The sequence below is a fragment of the Lissotriton helveticus genome, chromosome 7 (assembly GCF_964261635.1).
Source record: "Lissotriton helveticus chromosome 7, aLisHel1.1, whole genome shotgun sequence".
In the NCBI taxonomy this organism is placed as follows: Eukaryota; Metazoa; Chordata; class Amphibia; order Caudata; family Salamandridae; genus Lissotriton; species Lissotriton helveticus.
In genome coordinates, this window is record NC_136068.1 from 924,806,441 (window position 1) to 924,826,012 (window position 19,572).

Here is a 19,572-nt window from a genome sequence, read left to right on the forward strand (position 1 = left end):
GGTGCACAAGAACAACTTTTTATTTGTTTTAATTCCTTCTGAGATATATATATCTCTAACATTTTAGTCACAATGTCACAGTCAATCAATGTAGCTCTTCCTCCGCAATTCCTTAACGAACCTGGGAATCCATCTACTGCTTGGGAGGATTGGATTGTGATGTTCAATAATTACATTGATGCATTGGACGGAGAGGATTTTTCACCCAAGAGAAAGAAGGCTCTTCTCATGACAACTTTGGGGAAAGAAGGGCAACGCATTTTTAAATTTTTGCCTCAAGCTTTGTCTTCTGGGTCTCAATCATCTATGGACGAGTTTAAGGAAGCTGTCACAAGGCTAGAGACTAGATTTGGGAAGGAAGAGAATCTAGTTCTACAAAGATACAAATTTTACAAAAATAAACAACACGAGGATGAGAGTATTGATGATTTTGTTGCGCGTCTGCGCGAATTGTCGGTGAAGTGTAACTTTGGACAAATGGCAGATGAACTCATTAGAGATCAACTTATTGTGCAAGCTAATAACCGCAAAATACAGGAGCGCTTATGGGCAGCTAGGAATCCTACATTAAAAGTAGCAATAGAACTGGCCAAAGTGGTTGAGGAGAGTGAAAAGTGTATGAAGGAGCTGCAAAGAAGTGGTATTGACTCAAAGATTGCTGAAGTTTCTCGTAAAGCATTTAACAGCGATAACAGTGATAGCGAAGCGGCTGCTATCGCTATAGTTAGAAAAAAAGGGTATGTGCTTCAAAAGAAAAATGTTTCCCATCAGCCCTTTAGCAAAACGCAATCGAAAATGTGTTCAAGATGTGGTAGTTATTCACATATGTCCGATGCCAAGTTTTGTTTTGCAAACAACAGAGAGTGTTTGCGGTGTGGCAAGTTAGGCCACTTTGCGAAGATGTGCAAGAACAAGACTGGCTCGAGAGTGACTGTGGTGGATGAGTTTGACGAATTGAAACGTGATGTGAACAAGATTCTGGTTTTGTGTGATTCAGTGTGTTCTTGTGTCGAGAAAAGAGAGCGGATTCCAAAGGCCGATTTCATGATTGACAGCAAAACTATCAATCTTATGGTTGATACCGGTTCAAAGTGGACAATCATTCCTGCATCCTTGTTAAGAACTGTGTGGGGTGATAGGAACTTGGAGGTTTGTGACATTGGTGTTCCTCTGCCCTCTGCACGGGGGGAGGTGGGTAGTGGTGATGCTTCCTCTTCCCTCAGTGAAGATGGTGGTTCTGCTTCTTCTTCCCTCAGGGAGGTTGGTGGCCTCATTTCTGATTCCTTGACCCCAGTTGGCCTAAGCCTGAGAAGTCCACGCCTACGTCACCCTCCCGTTTACTTAGATGATTACATTCGTTAATAGTTTTTGTTCTTTTATTTTTCTTATTCTCTTGTTTCCTTTTTGTTGCATAAGGAGGGGAGATATGTTGTACAGTGCTTGGTCTTTTCCTATGCTAACCTTCTAGATTTCCTGTGGATTCTACTCCTGATACCTCACTGTGTTCTAGGCTGTGGCAGTTAGAGCTATGGCCAGATGGGTGATGGACCTGTATTCTTCTGTGCTGCAATCAACCTACTCTGAAGCCTACCAGCGATGTGTCAGTGAGTCCTTCTACTTACTTCATAAACATATAAATATATAAAACGAATTTAGTTGCGTGCACTGCATCACCAAATGCGATGCAGTGCGCGCAACAAAATTCGTTTTTATTTATTTATATGTTTACTTACCTGTTAAAGTCTGTAATCCATACATTACTACCCCCCACCCTGCCCCTCCCTCTCCCCACGTCACCGCCCGGCCGGTACTCCCACTACCGGCCGCGGCTGCTCAGGAGTAGAGCGGGAGGGCGCTCTTTGAGGTCCTTGGTCCCAGCCCTTTCGGCATGCAGCACACACGATCACTGGGCATTTGGAAAACACACCAAAACCTGGTTGTTTTCATCCATCTAGTGCACGATATGTATGCTTGCTGCGCCCGTGTTCCCTAGTCTTTCAGTAACAGACTTTAGCTGGCTGTCTTTCCATCTAGCTAGCATCACTTTCCCTGGTCTCCCGCTCGTGAGCGCTGGGACTCCCCGATGTTGGGGTAGATATGCATTATATAAGTACAGCTAACATAACATAAATTGAGTTTTGTAGTAACTAAGCAGTACGACTTTTGTATTATGTGCTACAAAATTAGGTTTGTGAATCAGATCCACTGACTTTATCCTGTTTGTTAACCAACTTCTACGATTCCATTAACTTTTTCATTACCCTATTCATAGCCTTACACATTCATTTAATAGAAAATTACATTTACTTCTATTCCTCACTAGACACAGTAAAGCATCTATGTCATTTTACATGGTTTAATCTTCGTTCTCCATTTTCTGCAAATCACCGTGCTTGTATTCAAAATCCAATTAGTAATTATTTGACAAACTCTAGTCTCAAAAGAAAAATTGGAACTGAGTGTTTGTGAACACTACTCTCACTAAACTCATTGTGTAACGTCTTCCACTTCGGTTATTGCTATTGTCAGCTGAAATAAAGAAATTGGAATTGTACCCAAACTTTAGGGAATAGATTTGAGTTGCACCTGCATTTGTGTTAGATTAGACAATCCTTTGTGAAGTTAGACCATCATACTCCTAGAATTGTTTCAGTAAAAGATGCTTTGATAATAGTACAATAAATTACAACCATTGTAATGCTGTATTTTGTGTGTACTGACAGTGATTGTTTCTTTTTTTTTCAGTTCAAAAATAATTTTATTAGTCATAAAATAAGGCATCAACAGTGATTGTTTCTGAGTGCTATGAAAATCAGCATCGGCCAACCCCTGGGCAGTAAGTACAGCAAGCCTAATTAGATCTATCCATGCTACACAGAGCACAATAGCCCAGAATGACCAAGGAACTCACTACACTGGCTAGTGAACAGAACACTGATGCTCTATGCTTTAAACATCTTACTGACTGCTCATAGTACTGAAATACTGATTCCATTCTAGTAAAATATATTTGAACTTCTCTCTGCTCTCGGGTATAAGATAACCTGGGCTAAGAATGAAGGGTTTCTAATGACCAAGTTCACTACAAGTGTATCCCTATGAACCTACCAATTTAACTGGGCTCCCAAAAAATCCTGACAGATTGAATTCTGGTGGACAAGGACTGGTGGACACGGTAATGGACAATTGAGTCCTCTGCTGGAAGGCAATTTAGCTGACTTCACTTGCGAATCGAAACTTCAGCTTCTCTGTTGGAAGAGTCCATACTGTGATGGATGAGAGCAGTCTCTAAATTTGAATATATATTTGGCAAGTGAAACCAGCTTTGCTGAGCATTGAGGAAAATAAGCTGTTGGAGAATAGGGGCTTGATGATGTTCTACAGTGAACTCATTGTGCCATCGGAATGATTTAAGCCATTGTTTCATTTCATGATGTACACGTGGCTGTCACTACACAAGCATCTTGATTGAAGCTTGAGTGTGCCTATATGACAAAAAAGTTCAAAGTGTGGTCAGCAGTGCATTACTTCTTCCAAGGATTTGCTACATTGCGGTCATGGAAAGCCTTTCCAAAACTTTCACTGAGAATTCTGCCTGCTCTACTAAATTTTTTTTTTAAAAGGCATACCTCTGGTTTGCACCCAGGCTGGAGAACCACCTGGGTAGTGCTGCTTGTGCTCAACCCGTCTCACTAATATTTGCTTACCTGACCCTTTGAGGTCAGCACAAGGTGGTCTGTGGCTTCTATTGTACCCTGATAGAGGAATCTTCCAAACCCATGGAGTCCTGCTTTGTGCTCATGTACTTGACATACTTACACTCTCAAGAGGACGGATCTGCGCTGTTCTTCATGTACGACAGGGGCTGGCGGGAAACCATCTGAAGTTCAGCTTGTTTAAAGCACTATATGGCTGGCATTGGTCACCTTCCTATTAATACTCAGCCCAACTCTGCCTGATGGAGCTCCTAACATCCTGACGTCGACAGCCTCTTTTCTTTGGTCCTGTCTTCATTTAAGTCACTACTGGAACCAGTTTTGGTCTGCTATACAAGAGTCGGTGACTCTTGTATTTGATACAACAGCCTCACTTCCTCTGCTCCTGACCAGCCTAACATAACTGGTTTGGTGAGTCATTGGAAACGATGGTTTAAGCTCCCTCCTGTGTCCTTAGGAGATGCAAATCAGGTGTATGTTTCTCTATGCACAGTGCTGGGTGAGGGAGCAGGTTGTGATTGCACCTCATGAAGGTCCGATCTGCGAACTCAGTACCAAATCCCAGGTCTTTCAAAAATGTTGGGGCGCTTTCATTTTGGATGGACCAGCAGCTTCCTAATGATCACGAGCGACGGTGTTGGGACCTTTCTGATGTTCATGCAATGAGGGCAAAATTAAGGGTTTGGGCCCTTGTCACCCACTTTGATCTCGAGAATCATTGCGATTGCGTTGTAGCGACACATTCTGGAGAAGGCACTGTGGTAGTGAGGGACGTCTTCCTTGATCGCTTTTTCATATATTGAGCCACCATTGACGCACAATACAACATGATGCAGCACCCAGACTGAACAAATGCCCCCTCTCGCTGCCACTTATGCCGCTAACCTGACCCCCTTTCTTTTAGAACAAGCATGGGTTCATTTGAAAGACCTACAAAGTCTAACGACATCAGATGACCAGTAACCATCCAGGAATGAAAGCACGAAATATGGGCGAGTTCACCAAAAGCATCCAGTAGAGACCAAAAGACTAGTTCTCAGGGAAACAAGCGATGAATACAAATGGGAGATTCGTAAGGTAACAGAGGGAGCGGAGCGCTAAGCATTAGAGTTGAAAAAAACAATGCTTTTTATGGAGAATTCGTTCAGACTTTGAAGATAATCGCAAAACTGTAACTAGTTACTTACACAATGCAATACTATTTTCATGCAAGTTGAGTCCAATCAGATCAGCAATCCCACGGCAAAAAAGTAAAGCAATTAGTGAGAAATATTGAAACATCGAAACACACCTACTGGACTCGGGATTTAGCGTCATTAGCCTTTAAGAAACCGAGACCCCCATCAAAAGTATCAAATGGACTGCAGCCCTCAGGGAATGTTCAGCCAGTGTCACTTACAATGGACCTTCACAGTTAACGACAGATTTCACAGCAGACATTGTGTGGACGAGCACCTGCTGAACAAGTCAGGTTTTCCAGTAACTAGCCCTATCCCCAAAGAATAGTAGCACACAGAGTATTCCTCCAAGAAGGCATGTGGCATGATCCAGGTTTAGATTCTAAAGAGAAACATTTGGGGATGTGATGTGATTTAAACTGCTGCTTTAGTTCTGGCCATCAGAGCAATCCCCCGAGGAGGCCGATTTCAACACTTGGAGGCCAGTTTCGGCCTCCAGTAGTGGGGGTGCACGTTACACTGTCCCGTTGGCAATTTTAGCGCGCATTCTGCAGAATTTATAATTTTTGCCAAGGCTGTTTTAAATTCCCAGTCCAGCCCTGATCACGGCCGGACTGGCCGTAGGGGGCGCCAGGCATTTTCCTGGTGGTCCGGAAGGGTGGTGGCCAGTTTTCGAGCAGTGGGGGCCGGTTTTGCAGCACCTGTAACAAAAGCGGCAGCAGTGCTAAAGCTGCTGGCAGCAGTGCTTCAAGTTCTCACTAGCAGCTCCTCTCCGGCCAGTCCAGCTGTATCGCCAGCGCTGGTTAGTGTACCCAGGCTGGCCCTGCTGGGGATGTTAAAGGTCATCTGCTGAGTAACCTGTGACTACACTGGGATAATGCAATAAGCTTCACCCTGCTCGTATAATCAGAACCTTTAGTAAGTTCCTCCTTTTCATAACTCAAGGCCTCAGTTTCTAATGCACCCAAATTGTATGAGCATGTTTGTAGATTAGCAACCACAATGGGCTTCAAGAGAGAACAGAGGGGCTTTCTAAAACAAGCACTGGCAAAGCCAATAGGCATCGCATATGAAAGCTATTGGCATTGGCAATATTTTGTAGCCATGCTGTGCAGCAGCACATATGCTTTGCCGTGTGGCTAAAACTTATTTAAAAAAATGCATTAGCCTTGACTGCTTCCTAGTACTTTTTTAAAAGTACATTAGCCCTGAATGCATCATAATTTGTTTTATTATTATAATTTTTAGCCATGCTGCACAGCATGGATACAAATCATTGCCAAACTTGGCAATGCCCATGCTCAACAGTTTGAACAAATGGTGATGCCAGAGCCAACAGTCTCAACGGTGAGACCTATGGGCTTTGCCAATGTGTGTTAGATCTTGGCAAAACACCTCTGTGATTCTGAGTAAATCAGTTAAACTCCCCATTTGAAAAAGAGAAAAAAAATAACATTTGGCAAAAAATCCTGTCACGTAAATAAAGTAATTGCACCTGTACACATGAAAATACATTTGAAAGCAGGTAACATCTGTTGTCACAATAAACATCCATTTCAAAGGAGAAAAGGGCTTCTTTTTAGTCCTTATGGCACAATAAAACATGGCTGCAAAAGGCAATAGGTTCAACAAGGACAACAGGGAAGAAGAACAATTTAAATAAGTGCCACAATCACAGCATAATCAGCGAAAGGACAGCAATGTAGCTGAAGCAATCAGTATTTGGTCCATGTTCCAGCTGAAAGTACAGTAAGTGAAGCCAACACGCACTGGCCAATTAGAAGGCAGCAGATAACAGTGACAATGAAGCTAACAAATGTTAAGCAATGGGTAATCTGTGCCCCTTGTTGTCTGCCATATCTCTCTCTCAAACAGGAGCCAGGGGCGTAGGAAGGGGGGTGCAGTGGGTGCGGGCCACCCCGGGTGTCATCACAGAGGAAGGGGGGGGAGTGACAAAATGGCAAGAATATGTGTTTTAAAAACATAGTTTACCATTTTGTCACCCGCCTCAGTGATGACACTTGTCACCCACGCCTTGACAAAATGGCAAAAATATGTGTTTTAAACACATATTTTTGCCATTTTGTCAAGCCTGGGGTGACAAGAAATGTTCCGCACCTGACCTTGCTACGCCACTGACAAGAGCGCATACATCGCATGCGCCGTCGCAGGCGAGACCTAAAAAAGTGGTGAGAGTTAGATACTGACATGCCACAAGAGACAAATGACACACAACATACTCTATACCCATTCAGAGCAATTGCTTAGAAAAAAAATAGGTCTTTCTTTAGAAGTTAGTCAATACTGAAGTTAGAAGTAAAATAAACACCAAAATATCACTTTTTGGTGCCAACCTAAGAGTTCAAACATGTTTCTAGTGCTTACACTGTAAGACAGCATACATCTATTATTGAGCTGCAAGGCTAACGTTTATGTAAGAGGGTGTGAGGGCGTTCACAATTTCTTTCTATAGTACATGTTATTTCACACATCAGTTTAGTAGTACCAGTGAAAGGGGAAAGGGTGCCAATCAGAAAGTAATTAACCTTGCTGTGATATGTAGAGCCCTTGCACCGATTCTCTATATGACTGGCGCTGCATAATAGGCACTGTCGGTGGAGAGTTGCCACATAGAATCCCATAGAACATATAACCCTGACACAATAAGCCACCACGCAAGGATTCACTAGTTCCTCGAAGGTCTCTTCAGGTTCGCTTTAGGAAGCTCAATGTAGTTTTAGTTTTGGTATAGGACCAACAGGCCACCAGCAGTAAGTAATGGCACTCTTGGCAGTTCAAGGGAGGCCAGTATTTACCCTGTTGCCCTTCTGGGTGCTTTTAGATTGCCACTCCCTCCTTGTCCTCCTAGTTATATTAATGTATTGCTCCCTCAGCTCCGACCTGAGCTGCATCCAGTTCGTGGGTACCTCACAACCAATTTTCCTAGGCATCTATCCCCTTGTGACTCAAATGCCCCACTTCATGCCCCACAGTTTCCCTATGTTCCCAAAGCTATATTTCATTTATACTCCAGCAGCAAATGCCTCCAGACACTGAGCTTCCACCAGGTGCCCCATCTCCCCATCTATTTGTCCCATTGCAAGTCTCAGTACCTCCAAGCTACCCCGTCAGTGGCCTTAAGTAACCCCACAAAGTGATTTCCTATGTGCTCTTACACCTTATGCAACTGCCAAAGTATCTGTGTCCCTAACACCAATCACTCCTCTCTCCTGTAGGTGCCCCTAGATGCTCCACCATGTGCTTCCGAGATGCTCCCTCTATTGCACTTCTCAGTGCCTCTAGACTGCCAGTTTCATTCTGTGCCCCCATTTGCTCCCTTCCAAGTGCTAAAGTCACTTTCCCCATAAAGCATTGCCCCTACCACATCGCGTCATGATTTCCCTGGTCTCTGTGCCCTTGTTACACATCTCAATCCCAGTAGTCTTTTGTCTCTTCAGTTACCCTGATGCATGGCTCCTGCTTTTGCAGATGCCCCGTCCACTATACCTTTCAGTGTTCACAGCCTACCCAGAGGCGTTTTAAGGCATGGGCAAAGTGGGCTGTGGCCCAGGGCTCCAGTCTTTAAGGCCCCACCCCCAATAGAGCCAGCTCTGTTCTGCAAGGAGTCTTGGCCTGATGACCTTGAATAATTATTAAACAGAGTGTATGAAATACTGTTTCCATTTTAATGTTTTTATAATGTAAATGATGTGTGAGTCTACTACAGACATTTTTAGGAAGAGACATGTTGCGTTTATGTTTCATTCTTTTGGGGGACAACACTTACAATGCAACTTTTACAACGCACTACCTTTACAACGAAACTTTTACAACGCAACATCCATTACAAAGCATGCCATTACAACGCAACCATTACAACGCATGTCACTACAATGCATACCACTACAACGAATGTCATTACAACATAGTCATTACAACGCATACCATTACAACGCATACACATAGTACCCTTACACTATCCAACACTTACCCTACTGTTGCACCCCCTGGAGTTAAAATAGTAATTTTACCCCTACACTATCCAACACTTACCCTACTGTTGCACCCCCCCTGGAGTTAGAATAGTAATTTTTACCCCTACACTATCCAACACTTACCCTACTGTTGCACCCCCCTGGAGTTAGAAAAGTAAATTTTACCCCTACACTATCCAATACTTACCATTCTTGCAATGTAATGGTATGGGTTGTAATGGTATGCGTTGTAAAAGTAGTATGCGTTGTAGTGGAATGCGTTGTAAAGGTAGTTTTTAAAGATGCGTTGTAATCGTAAGCGTTGTAATGGAATGCGTTGTAATGGATGTTGCTTTGTAAAAAATGCGTTGTAAAGGTATTCGTTGTAAAAGTATGCATTGTAGTGACATACATCCCATTCTTTTAGATCAAAACAGGACCTCACATGTTCATATGTCACATAGATTATTTGCAGTAATATTGGTGAGCTGCTCCTGTGTTACAGTATTGAAAACACACTTCACTGTCCCTAAATATTAGATGTAAACACATTTAGAATTTGGACCAGTATGCCTGTGCACTGTCAGTGACCAGGTCAAAGAGGACATTAAAGAGCTGAAACTGGACCATAAATTCAAAACGGCTCCGAACAGGGACTGACGAAAAATAAGTTTGACCCATGGCCCCCAAAATCCATAAAATGTCACTACACATCACTCTGTGCCCCACTAGCTATTCATAATGTAATCCTCCTTTGGCTCTAGTCCCAGTTGCACCTGGTTGAAGTTTAACAGCCATAACTGCTGGGACTGGACTATCCCCTGCAAGGCATACAGGTGTATTCCCATGCCCTTAATTCCTGATTGTGTTGGTATCTGGTGTCCTGACTTTGTAACGTGCACAGAACCATAGGTCTCTATTTCTTTCATCTGGCTTGTAAGTTAAGGAACACGTTACCTTTTACATTGAGGACCCAAACCAACACACAGACTTTCAGAAAATCCCTAACAACATGGCTATTCCTACCCAGGCTTTAAGCCCGTGCCTGCCCTCACAGTACGACCACAAAGGCAATCGCAGCGCTAAAACGTCTAGGCATTCACACGCTTTATAAAACTTTTCCTTTATTCATTAATTTGCCTATTCCATGCACAGATAATGTTTTAATACCTGGAGGGACGCAGCAAGGTACCCTTATATGGACAGAGGACTACTGTCCCTGTTCAACTATAGCACATAAAGTAGTGGTATCAGCGGTTTTGAAATTGATACCGTGACCAGACTTTTTCTCTTAGTTAGTGAGAGTGGCATGTAAAGTTCTGCTGTTATATGAATACACAGATCAGTGCACTGAAATAATGTGTGTATATTGAGTGCTTGTGCATGTGGTGTGTATGTGTGTGTAGCATAATTTGCAGTAGTAGCACTGTGTGTGTGTGTGTGTGTGTGTGTGTGTCTGTCTGTCTGTCTGTATATGAGTTAGAGTTCTGAAACCAGCGGGATCCATTTAAGATTCCAGGAGTTCCGTTGGCTATACAACTGCTGCCAGGATTCTAGTGGTCAAATCAGACCTCCACTGCCTTCAAGGTCACAGCTGCCCGAATGGGACTACCACTGCTGTGAAGGTCATCTTTGTCTGGGCTGGGCCCACAACTGCTTTTGGATTTACCTTGTCACAGTTTTACTAGCAACAACAAGCACAGCTACTGCTGAGCAGGTGCCTGCATCAGTAGCGGCCTGCGAGTTGACAGAGTGGTGAGGCGGGGGTAGGTGGGGACAGAGGGGGGTGGGGAATAGGGTATGGGGGAGAAAAAAAACTTACCTGCTCTCCACATCGCGCTCCTTGCTTCTCCGGGCACAGAATCCCAGAGTGCACTGTGGCCAATCCTGATCCTGAATTTCATGCTGCTGAAAGCAGCATCAGGATTGGCCTGAGCGTAGATGATTTGCGCTCCCACACAGACTGGGAGCCTGTGCTTGCTCTCTCCAACCCAGCAATGCAGCTGGGGTGGGAGAGACCTTTACTGTGCATGTGGGTTTGGCCAGCCTGAGACGGCCGGCCAAACCCACATGCACAATCAAGACTGTGCATGTGGCCCCGCTCCCAAGCCTCGGCTCTAAGAGAATAATAAAACGATAATAAACAAGAGTTTATTATCATTTTACATTTTTTGGGCGGCTGGCAGGTTGGGTTGGCCGACATGAACACCCAGACCTCGGAGCAACATTAGATCCATCAGGGAGGCCGCAAACAGGAGAAACGCAAGTCGCACATACTATCCTCAAGGGCGGTTGATTGGCTGCCTCTAGGTACCATGGGCCTCTACCTTGGGTGAAGTGAAGACATGGAGTTCTTCGTAGCCAAACGAGAGGGACTATGAATTTCATTCCTACCTGCTATACTACGAGGGATAAAAACGCAAGCAATCTAGTGAAAGGGTAGCACATTTTAATTGCGGAGCACCCGTAACTTCTACCTGAACTTTATTCAAGCTTCGACAATAATAAGTGGCAAATAAGTTCATCCAAGGTCACCCTGGTGGGAGATAGCCTAGAGACAATAAAGGGAGTATTTCCACAAGAAAGTCTTGTCCAGGATCACTACCCTGTATGCTGGATTGAATTGTGTTCTATTGAGCTATACTGTGAGATTAAAAAGTAACTTGTTTTCTAAAAAGATAAGCGCTGGGCTAGACATTGAGATTATTGTGTGTGTTGGTTGATTGTTAAACTCTGAGCTCTAGCTCACTACACTACCTCCAGAAGAAACCAGTGATGACTCACTAACCTGAGAGCAAAACAAATGTACTTGGCCCAGTTTGCAGGGTCATTGTAGGATGAACCTAAGAACACCAGTGGCAAATGATGGAGCAAGGTGAAAACAAAAATTTTGTATACCCCTTGTGAAGTTAATACTCCATAACACTGACAAGTACTAAGATGTGTGGTTTTGAAAATTAACCAACCTAGAGTAAACTGCATACACCAATACACGTGGGATACTAATCTGCATGTATTGCATAAGCAAATAATCTATTAATTTGTTGAGTATTGTGTAATAAAATGTACGCATATGTTATAAACTAAAAGAAAACTGTATGAATGTGCTTTTGTTTGTTTACTTGTGGCATAAAACATGAAGATTGGTAAGTCAAATTATGCATAATTGTTGCTTAAAGCTAGGTAAATACTAACTGGGTTATCATTAGTAGGGGGAGGTAAACAGAAAAGGCTTTATTTCGTAAATTTACATCTATTTGTGTTTTTTTTCGTGATAGTTCTTAAATTGAGGCCTAAATGGGTACACGAAATAAAAGAAAATTGAGTCTGTCTGAAAATCCAAAGATGGCGACAGAAGTACGCATGCGCCTGAGTCGGAGATGCAAGTTGCCTGTGACTGAACAGTGTGGGTCAAGGACAGTGTGGCCATTTTATGGGGCCTAAGCCAAAGATGACAGTGAGGCGAAAATCCTACCCGTGGGAAAGAAGAGACAACTAACAATTTAAAGGACCCTTCGAAGGAAGTCATACTTTACACAAAGAAACCCCAGTTACAGCAAAGTGATGATGACTTGCAGGAAATTTGAATAAAGAATGATGAGGTTATGCTCATCCGACTCTAAATTGACCAATCACAGACATTACAGAACTTAAGAGTTACGAATTTAGATAGATAAGTTAGTGAAAAAGGGTATAAAAAAGGATGTTTCGGACATTAATGGTTTCCATTTGGGATTATTGCATTCTGTACTGATGTCTTTGTCTCTCCATTTGGGTAATAGTTTTGTTGCTTATTTCCTTTCGCTGTCATTTGCTAATAAATGAATGTTATGGAAAATTAAATTTTTCCTTTCAGGGTTTTATTGCAAATTGAGTTATTCCTTTTAGCCTTATAAAAACATAGAGATCATGCTAGAAAACTTGAAATTTTGAGAAAAATAAAAATTAAATAAATGAAGAATTAAACTGGTTTGATATTTCCTACAGTCAACTTTTACTAGCAGATCCGAATTTAAATAGTGGGATGATATTGTTTTCCTTATTTTAAATAAAAGCCATGGTTCTTATAAATTAAACGGCAGTTGTAAATAATGTATAAACTATAGTCTAGTCATTCCACTATAGCACCGCGACTCCCTTATTGAACCCATACTGAATTCTCTGGGCAGATTAAATGTGTGTATGAATGATTAGAGTGATGGGCCCAAATTTGTAAGTTGTTGTAAGAGGTTCCGTGGGTTTATTTGTGGTGATTTATGAAGAATTTTTGGAGCCGCGCTCCGCCACAAACAAACTCAATGTTTGGGGTCCAGTATCTCCTGTCAGCCCTGGGCCCCGTGAAAGGAGTCTGACAATAAGTAATTAGGCTTACTTTCCATTGTGTTTCAGATGTTTCCATTCCTTGTCTCTCAGTGCTCCCAATTCCCTCAATGTGGAACGCCCTCTAATGATTACTCCAGTGCCTATTGCCCAGATACTAAGGCCCTGCATTTAATGTGCCATCTCCATCCCCTATGCTACATATCTCAGTGAACCAGGGTCACCTTTCCTTTGAATCCTCAAATTTTCCCTAACACTAGCAGCCCAGCCCCCGTTACCCTGTTCTAGTGCCACAAGGACATGATTGCTCTTACTGTACTCCCTTGCACTTCCCTCCTTCTGAGATTCAAGTTGCCTCAATATACCACTTACTATATGGCCCAATTAACCACGTTCTGCACCCACACAACAAATACCACCTTTCTAAATGCTCTTTGGTGCTATTTGAATTGTGTCACAGGTGAATATATTTCTTCCCCCAGCTGCTACTCTACATGTTCCTCCAGCCACCAATTCATTCCCCACTTTGTATTCACTCCTTCTCCTTCTGGGCCCAAAAGCATCCGCTCCATGTCCGCAGACATAGCACTCCAGTTAACACAAAGATGCCCCATAATTGCCACTAGGCTATTCGTTGGCCTTGAGTCCTAATTTGCGAGTGCCCACAATCAATCCATCGTCGTCGCTCTCCATCCCACTAACCCCAGTTGCCCTATCCAAGAACCCGCGGGCAACACCTTTCCTTGTGCCATATGATGCTGTTTCCCAGTCTTTTCCCACAGGCACCCTTGGAACTGACGCCACAAATTGCCCTCTCTGGGTGTCCCCTTCCTCTGAACTTCAGAAGCTCCTAATTCAGGTCACGTAATCCCTGTTGCATTCAACATGTGCAATCAAGCATCTCATCAAAACTCGTCTCTGTGCCCCAATATCCATTTCCTCTGTGTCCGAGATCGCACCTCTTTGTGTCTCATCCTGTGTGTCACAACCGTCCAAGGTTCTCACTTGTGCCTCACCCGACGCCCTTTGTCAACACCAATTGCTCCCTTACTCTGAGCCTGAAAACCCCATTTTTATTTTCCTCCTGCTCACTGTAAGTGCCCTAAAATGCCCACATCAAATTATCCCTAAACCTCGTCCAGTTTTGTAATTAATATCTTTCCATGCGAAATCCCCAACTGCTTATTGTAATTACCCTTAATTGCGTCTCACTGCCTCTTTCCACCTGATTCCCCTTCTTCCCATCACAACACAAAGTGTCCCTCTATGTGCTCCTACGCCCCTTAAGAATCCTCCCCTGCCATTCAGTTATGTGCACGGAGTACCCCTACGTGCTCCTCCCACTGTGCCCATTCTTGCACCAACTTCTTCCAGGCTGCCTCCTCCCTACGTGCGACATATGATCCATTTCCAAGTACAATTCTCATAAGCCTTCTGAGCCACTAGGCTCCCACTCCCTCAGCGACCCCGACACGAAATATCTATGTCACCTTTACTTGCTACTAGCCATCACCTCCTTTTCTGGTCCTGACACCCCCTCTCCTCGCACCCACATCGCTTATCTAAATTCCGGTGAGAAGAAATTTAAACGTGGTTTACAAAATGTATGATTTCCTGAGTCTTCATTTAAACGACACAGACACACATATGTGTTGACTAAGCAACTTTTTAAAACGCTCCTATCTCAAATACTACTAAACAGATTTACATCAAGCTAAGGAAAGCATATTTCCCGAGTAAAGATTTAATTTCACGCCAAGTTATATGTAAATCTATTGAGCATGTTTGGCTGTAGGCACAAGCAAACTTTTCGATAGGAGCTAAAGTTGGAAAACACATCTTTTTTGCCCCCAATCTTTTTCCCTGCATTGATCTGCACGAAAAATTGGGACACCAGACCATACCAGATTAAACGTTTTGTTTGCAAATTTTGTGAATATCAGTCAAAAGGTTCAAAGGTTATGGGCATTTTAATACATATTTTTGAGTCAGTGTGCCGTTGAGTTCTTGTCTGTGCCTACAAGTACTTCAGTATCTCTCTGAGTCAGCAGCAGTGTGTACAGGTGTGTCCCTTTTTAGGCCTCTGAGTATTAATCTGAGTATGAGTGCGCGGAGGTATGTCCCTGCGTGTGACTGTTGGGATTAGACTGAATGTAGGAGTACATCAGTCCATGTACTCCTTTATGGCTGAGTGGGAATCTCTAACTATGAGTACGGGAGTTCTTATTTGAGCCATAGGCTATGTGTGAATGCATATCCAAGAGTGTGCCTCTGAATAAGTCTCTGGCCCTATAGGTATGCATGTGACTGTGATTCTCCAACCATGAACCAAGTATGTTTGCAGCAATGGCTGTGTATGAATGCGTGTCCCCAAGTGAGTCTTCTCAGAATGTCTCTGCACCAACGAGCACACCAGTCTCTCTATGTTTATGTATGTCTTTTTGGCTAATTCTCTGAGTCACTTGTGGTGAGCGAATGTGTATCCCTGCACTAGTCTCTGAGCATTTTTTCTAAGTCATTACTGATGCGCAAGCAAATCTTAGTGTGCCTCTGAGTATGTTTATGCACCAATGAGTATGCATGCCCCTCTTTGTGGCTCTGAAGTGTGAGTGCCCGATTATGAGTTTCTTTTTGTACCTCTGAGTAAGTGGCCGTCAGCTGAGTGTGCCTGAGCAAGTCTCTGAATACATGTGCCTGTGAGTATGTGAGGGTGCTTCTGAGTCCTTAACGCAGGGCAATTGACAATAGAACGTCCAATGTTTGCTTTTAAACGGGCCAAGAACATTAAAGACCACTTAGTAAGAGCATCTCTGCCTATACAACTCGTAAAAACTACTATAAATGATGCATGGGGTCTCCCACCGTTAACAAGCCATTCAAAATGTGGGAATTGCATTTATTGTGACTCTACCATTGAAGGAAAGTCTTTTGAATATGGCACTATTAAATTTGACCGCAGATACTTTTCCAACTGTAACTCTGCGAATTTGGTATATGCAATTCTCTGTCCCTGCATGCTTATCTATATAGGGCAGACGAGTCAAAAGGTAAAACTAAGAATCGGCCAACATCGAAGCAGGATCCGGTGTAACACAGCCAATGCACCACTTGTGGAACATTTCTATGAAAAAGGCGACAGCGAGGAAGAATTACTTTGGACAGTTGTTTCTATCATCAAACCACCTCCCAGAGGAGCGGACCTTTCCCAATTGCTCAATAAAGAGGAACTGCATTGGATTTTAAAAACTGACAGTATCAGAAAAGGCCTCAACCGCCTTGAAGACTGGACCTCCTTATTGTAATCTCTGTTATATGTCATTATGTTAATGAAAACCGTTTTTAGAAAGTCACCTGTTGCCCTTAGTGCATGCTGGACTATTAGTCTCACACACTCACAATGATCTTTTCACCACTCCAAAATAGCCGCCTCACTGCTGCACATTCTCCACCAGATACCAAGTCACAGTAAGTCCTTCATCGGTTTCCACGTACCATGTGGCTTGAAAAGCCTGTTCCTCTGGCTGACCGGGAGATCGATCCCATCAGACTGCCGTATTCGCCATAGCGCTCTGGCCATCACAAGTAAGTGACTCTCGCCCTTCGGTAATTAAGCAAGGAGCAATCTGAAACACTGCATCGCAGGTATCTAACTCTCTATCAGCGTTTACTCATCAGTATTCCTGAACCTACGAGGAAACCAACATGTAGGTTACTCGTTCCTTCTCCTGCCACCGCCCGCGATTATTGTCACATCCAGAGACCTAGTCACATTATTTCTTCACGTCATTCACGACCCAGCCATGCAATTGCCTTAGACACTTGGCCAGAATTATTTCCATTCGATCACTAGAACGACCGCTTAGCCAGAAAGCCAATATTGATTAAATTATTTCTACCTCACATCCCATTGATCTCAATAGAGACCTTGAACCCGTGTTTATATCACTATCCACTTCACTCGCCGATTACCCGCTCCGTCCAACCACACGCATGCCTGAACACCTCCTATCCTCACCTCTTCACTCGCCGCAATTCTCAAGTCACTCGTTTTTTTTAAAAAACTGTCTCCAACATGCCTAAACTTATATATATTTCCTGTTTTTCCTTCCCCCTTGCCTCCCATTTTCTTCATGTAAAGTAATGCGATAATAGGCATTGTGTTAATAACTGTTGTACAAACAATAATGTTGATAATTCTTGTCCTGATGATGATGTCACAAATGTAGAAAGGCATCGAAACGTCGTCGACTAAAAAAACCCATATGAAATATGATAATGCTATATTATTTGATGCAATGGTATGGTTAAGTTTAAGAGATTGAGTCTGTAGCACTGACCACAAGTATACAGACAGATTTTCGCTTTGCCCTTTTGGCCATTTCTTTGTTGTTTTGTCTTGATTGTTGTGGGTCACGGCTGTGCCCACTTGTTATCTTTTTTGGTTCTTAAAATTCACTTTATCAACCAGAACATTTAAAATAAATGTTCTTGTCCGGCTGGACAAAAGACATACTACTTATCAGGTGTATGATTATTGTTTTTTGTATGTTATCTTGTCCACATGTAGGGACCACTGTTTTTTGTAATCTGAGTCAGCAGTGGCATTCACACGGGTATCTGTAAATGTCTCTGAGTATAAGTGTCTGCAAATATGACCACATGAGTGACTGCAAGAGTCAACGCTGACTTCTAACTTGTAACTCTGAGTGAGCCTTTCAGTATGTCACAATGCCAATGGATACTACAGTGAGTATCTGAGTCAGTGGTGGTGACTAAATGCATGTTTCTGAGTTTCACTTTGTGTGCGTCTCTATGCCTCTGACTTTCTGAATATATCTCGGAGTCACTGAGTGAAGGTAAAACTGAAAAGCACTGAAGGTTAACTTGATACATAACATAAAAATATGTGCACTCACACCGCATCACAACACTCAAGCTAATTTGGTACCACAGGAGTTTCGAAAAAGCACATACGTCGTTTAATTATATAATCATTACAAATTCATACATTAAAAATCGTGTTACATAGCACAGTCAATGTAATATTTTTTTTAATTAAAAGGAGGGGCTACAAGGCCCCCGTCCCCGAGCTAATAGTGGCCCCGGGGCCCCCATCCCCCAGATCCAAAAAATATTTCTAACGGGAGGGGGGTGCATGCCCCTCCTTTTCCTGAGGCACAAGGGGCACTGGGACCTTTAACAGGAGGACGTCACAAACAGTATGTTGAGGGGTGCAGGGCGAGCCCTTGGGCCCCGATGGCCACAACTGGCTCCACACACACACCCATCCTGGGTGCTACGGGTGCTGGCATCACTTCAGCATGTTGAGAGCAGCTGATTTTGTTTCCTTCTGCTGGGTGGAAGCAATCTGAGTTACCCTGCCTGCAAGAGTGCAGGCAGGGAAACAGAAATCTGCTCCCACCTAGTGGGAATGTTTTTAAAGCTCCTGTCAAGTGGGAACAGATATGCCTTCACTGCCCGGCATGTCTTCTCTCACCTGAAGGAGCTTTATATGTTGCGTGGTTATAAAAACATTGGTCAAGAGGCAAAGGTGACTCAGTGATAGGAAATGATTTACCAGTGGTACCTGCTATAACCTATAGGAAGGGGAGGACCCTTGGAGATGAGTTAACTCATAGTTATTTCTCTAGGAATTGGAAATCGGATACGTGACTGTCGAAAGCGAAGGGATTTTTTTAAGTGCAATCACTGTAAGGCCTGCAAGGTGGTTGTCAATACATCAGAATATACCACCTCAGATAGACAAAACAGAAGAGTTATTGGTTTTTAACTGTAATTCCGATCACTGTGTGTATGTGCTAACTTTCCCATGTTCCCCCTCATATGTAGGAAGTACCATCTTTCCTCTTAAGAAACACATTTTGGAGCATCAGAGGGCTATAAGAAATCATGATTTTAGTTACCCTGTGGCAAGACACTTTTTTGAAAAAATAGACAGTGACTCAGGAAGACTTAACTATTTTATGGTAGACAGAGTGTCTTTAAACGTGAGAGGTGGGAATAGAGTAATTTGATTGAGATGTTTGAAATCCAGATATATTCTGAATATACAAGCAACATTCCCAGCAGGATTGAACAGAGATGGGGAAATGGAATTTCATGTTGGACAATTAGGCTTTTCAAAGGATATTTAGTGTACAATTATTATGTAGAGAATGAGTATTTACTATGGATTATTTTCTGCTATTATAATGCGTCTTTGCACATATAGCTTGGATTTAAAAACTTTCCTCCCATGAGAGAAACCCCGCACGGAGTGATGTATGAATGAATGTGAATGGAATTATTGCTTGTCAAAAAACATTATTTGTAGTATTGAGAAGTGGGCACTGGCTCGGTATTAACAAATTATGTTCCATACGC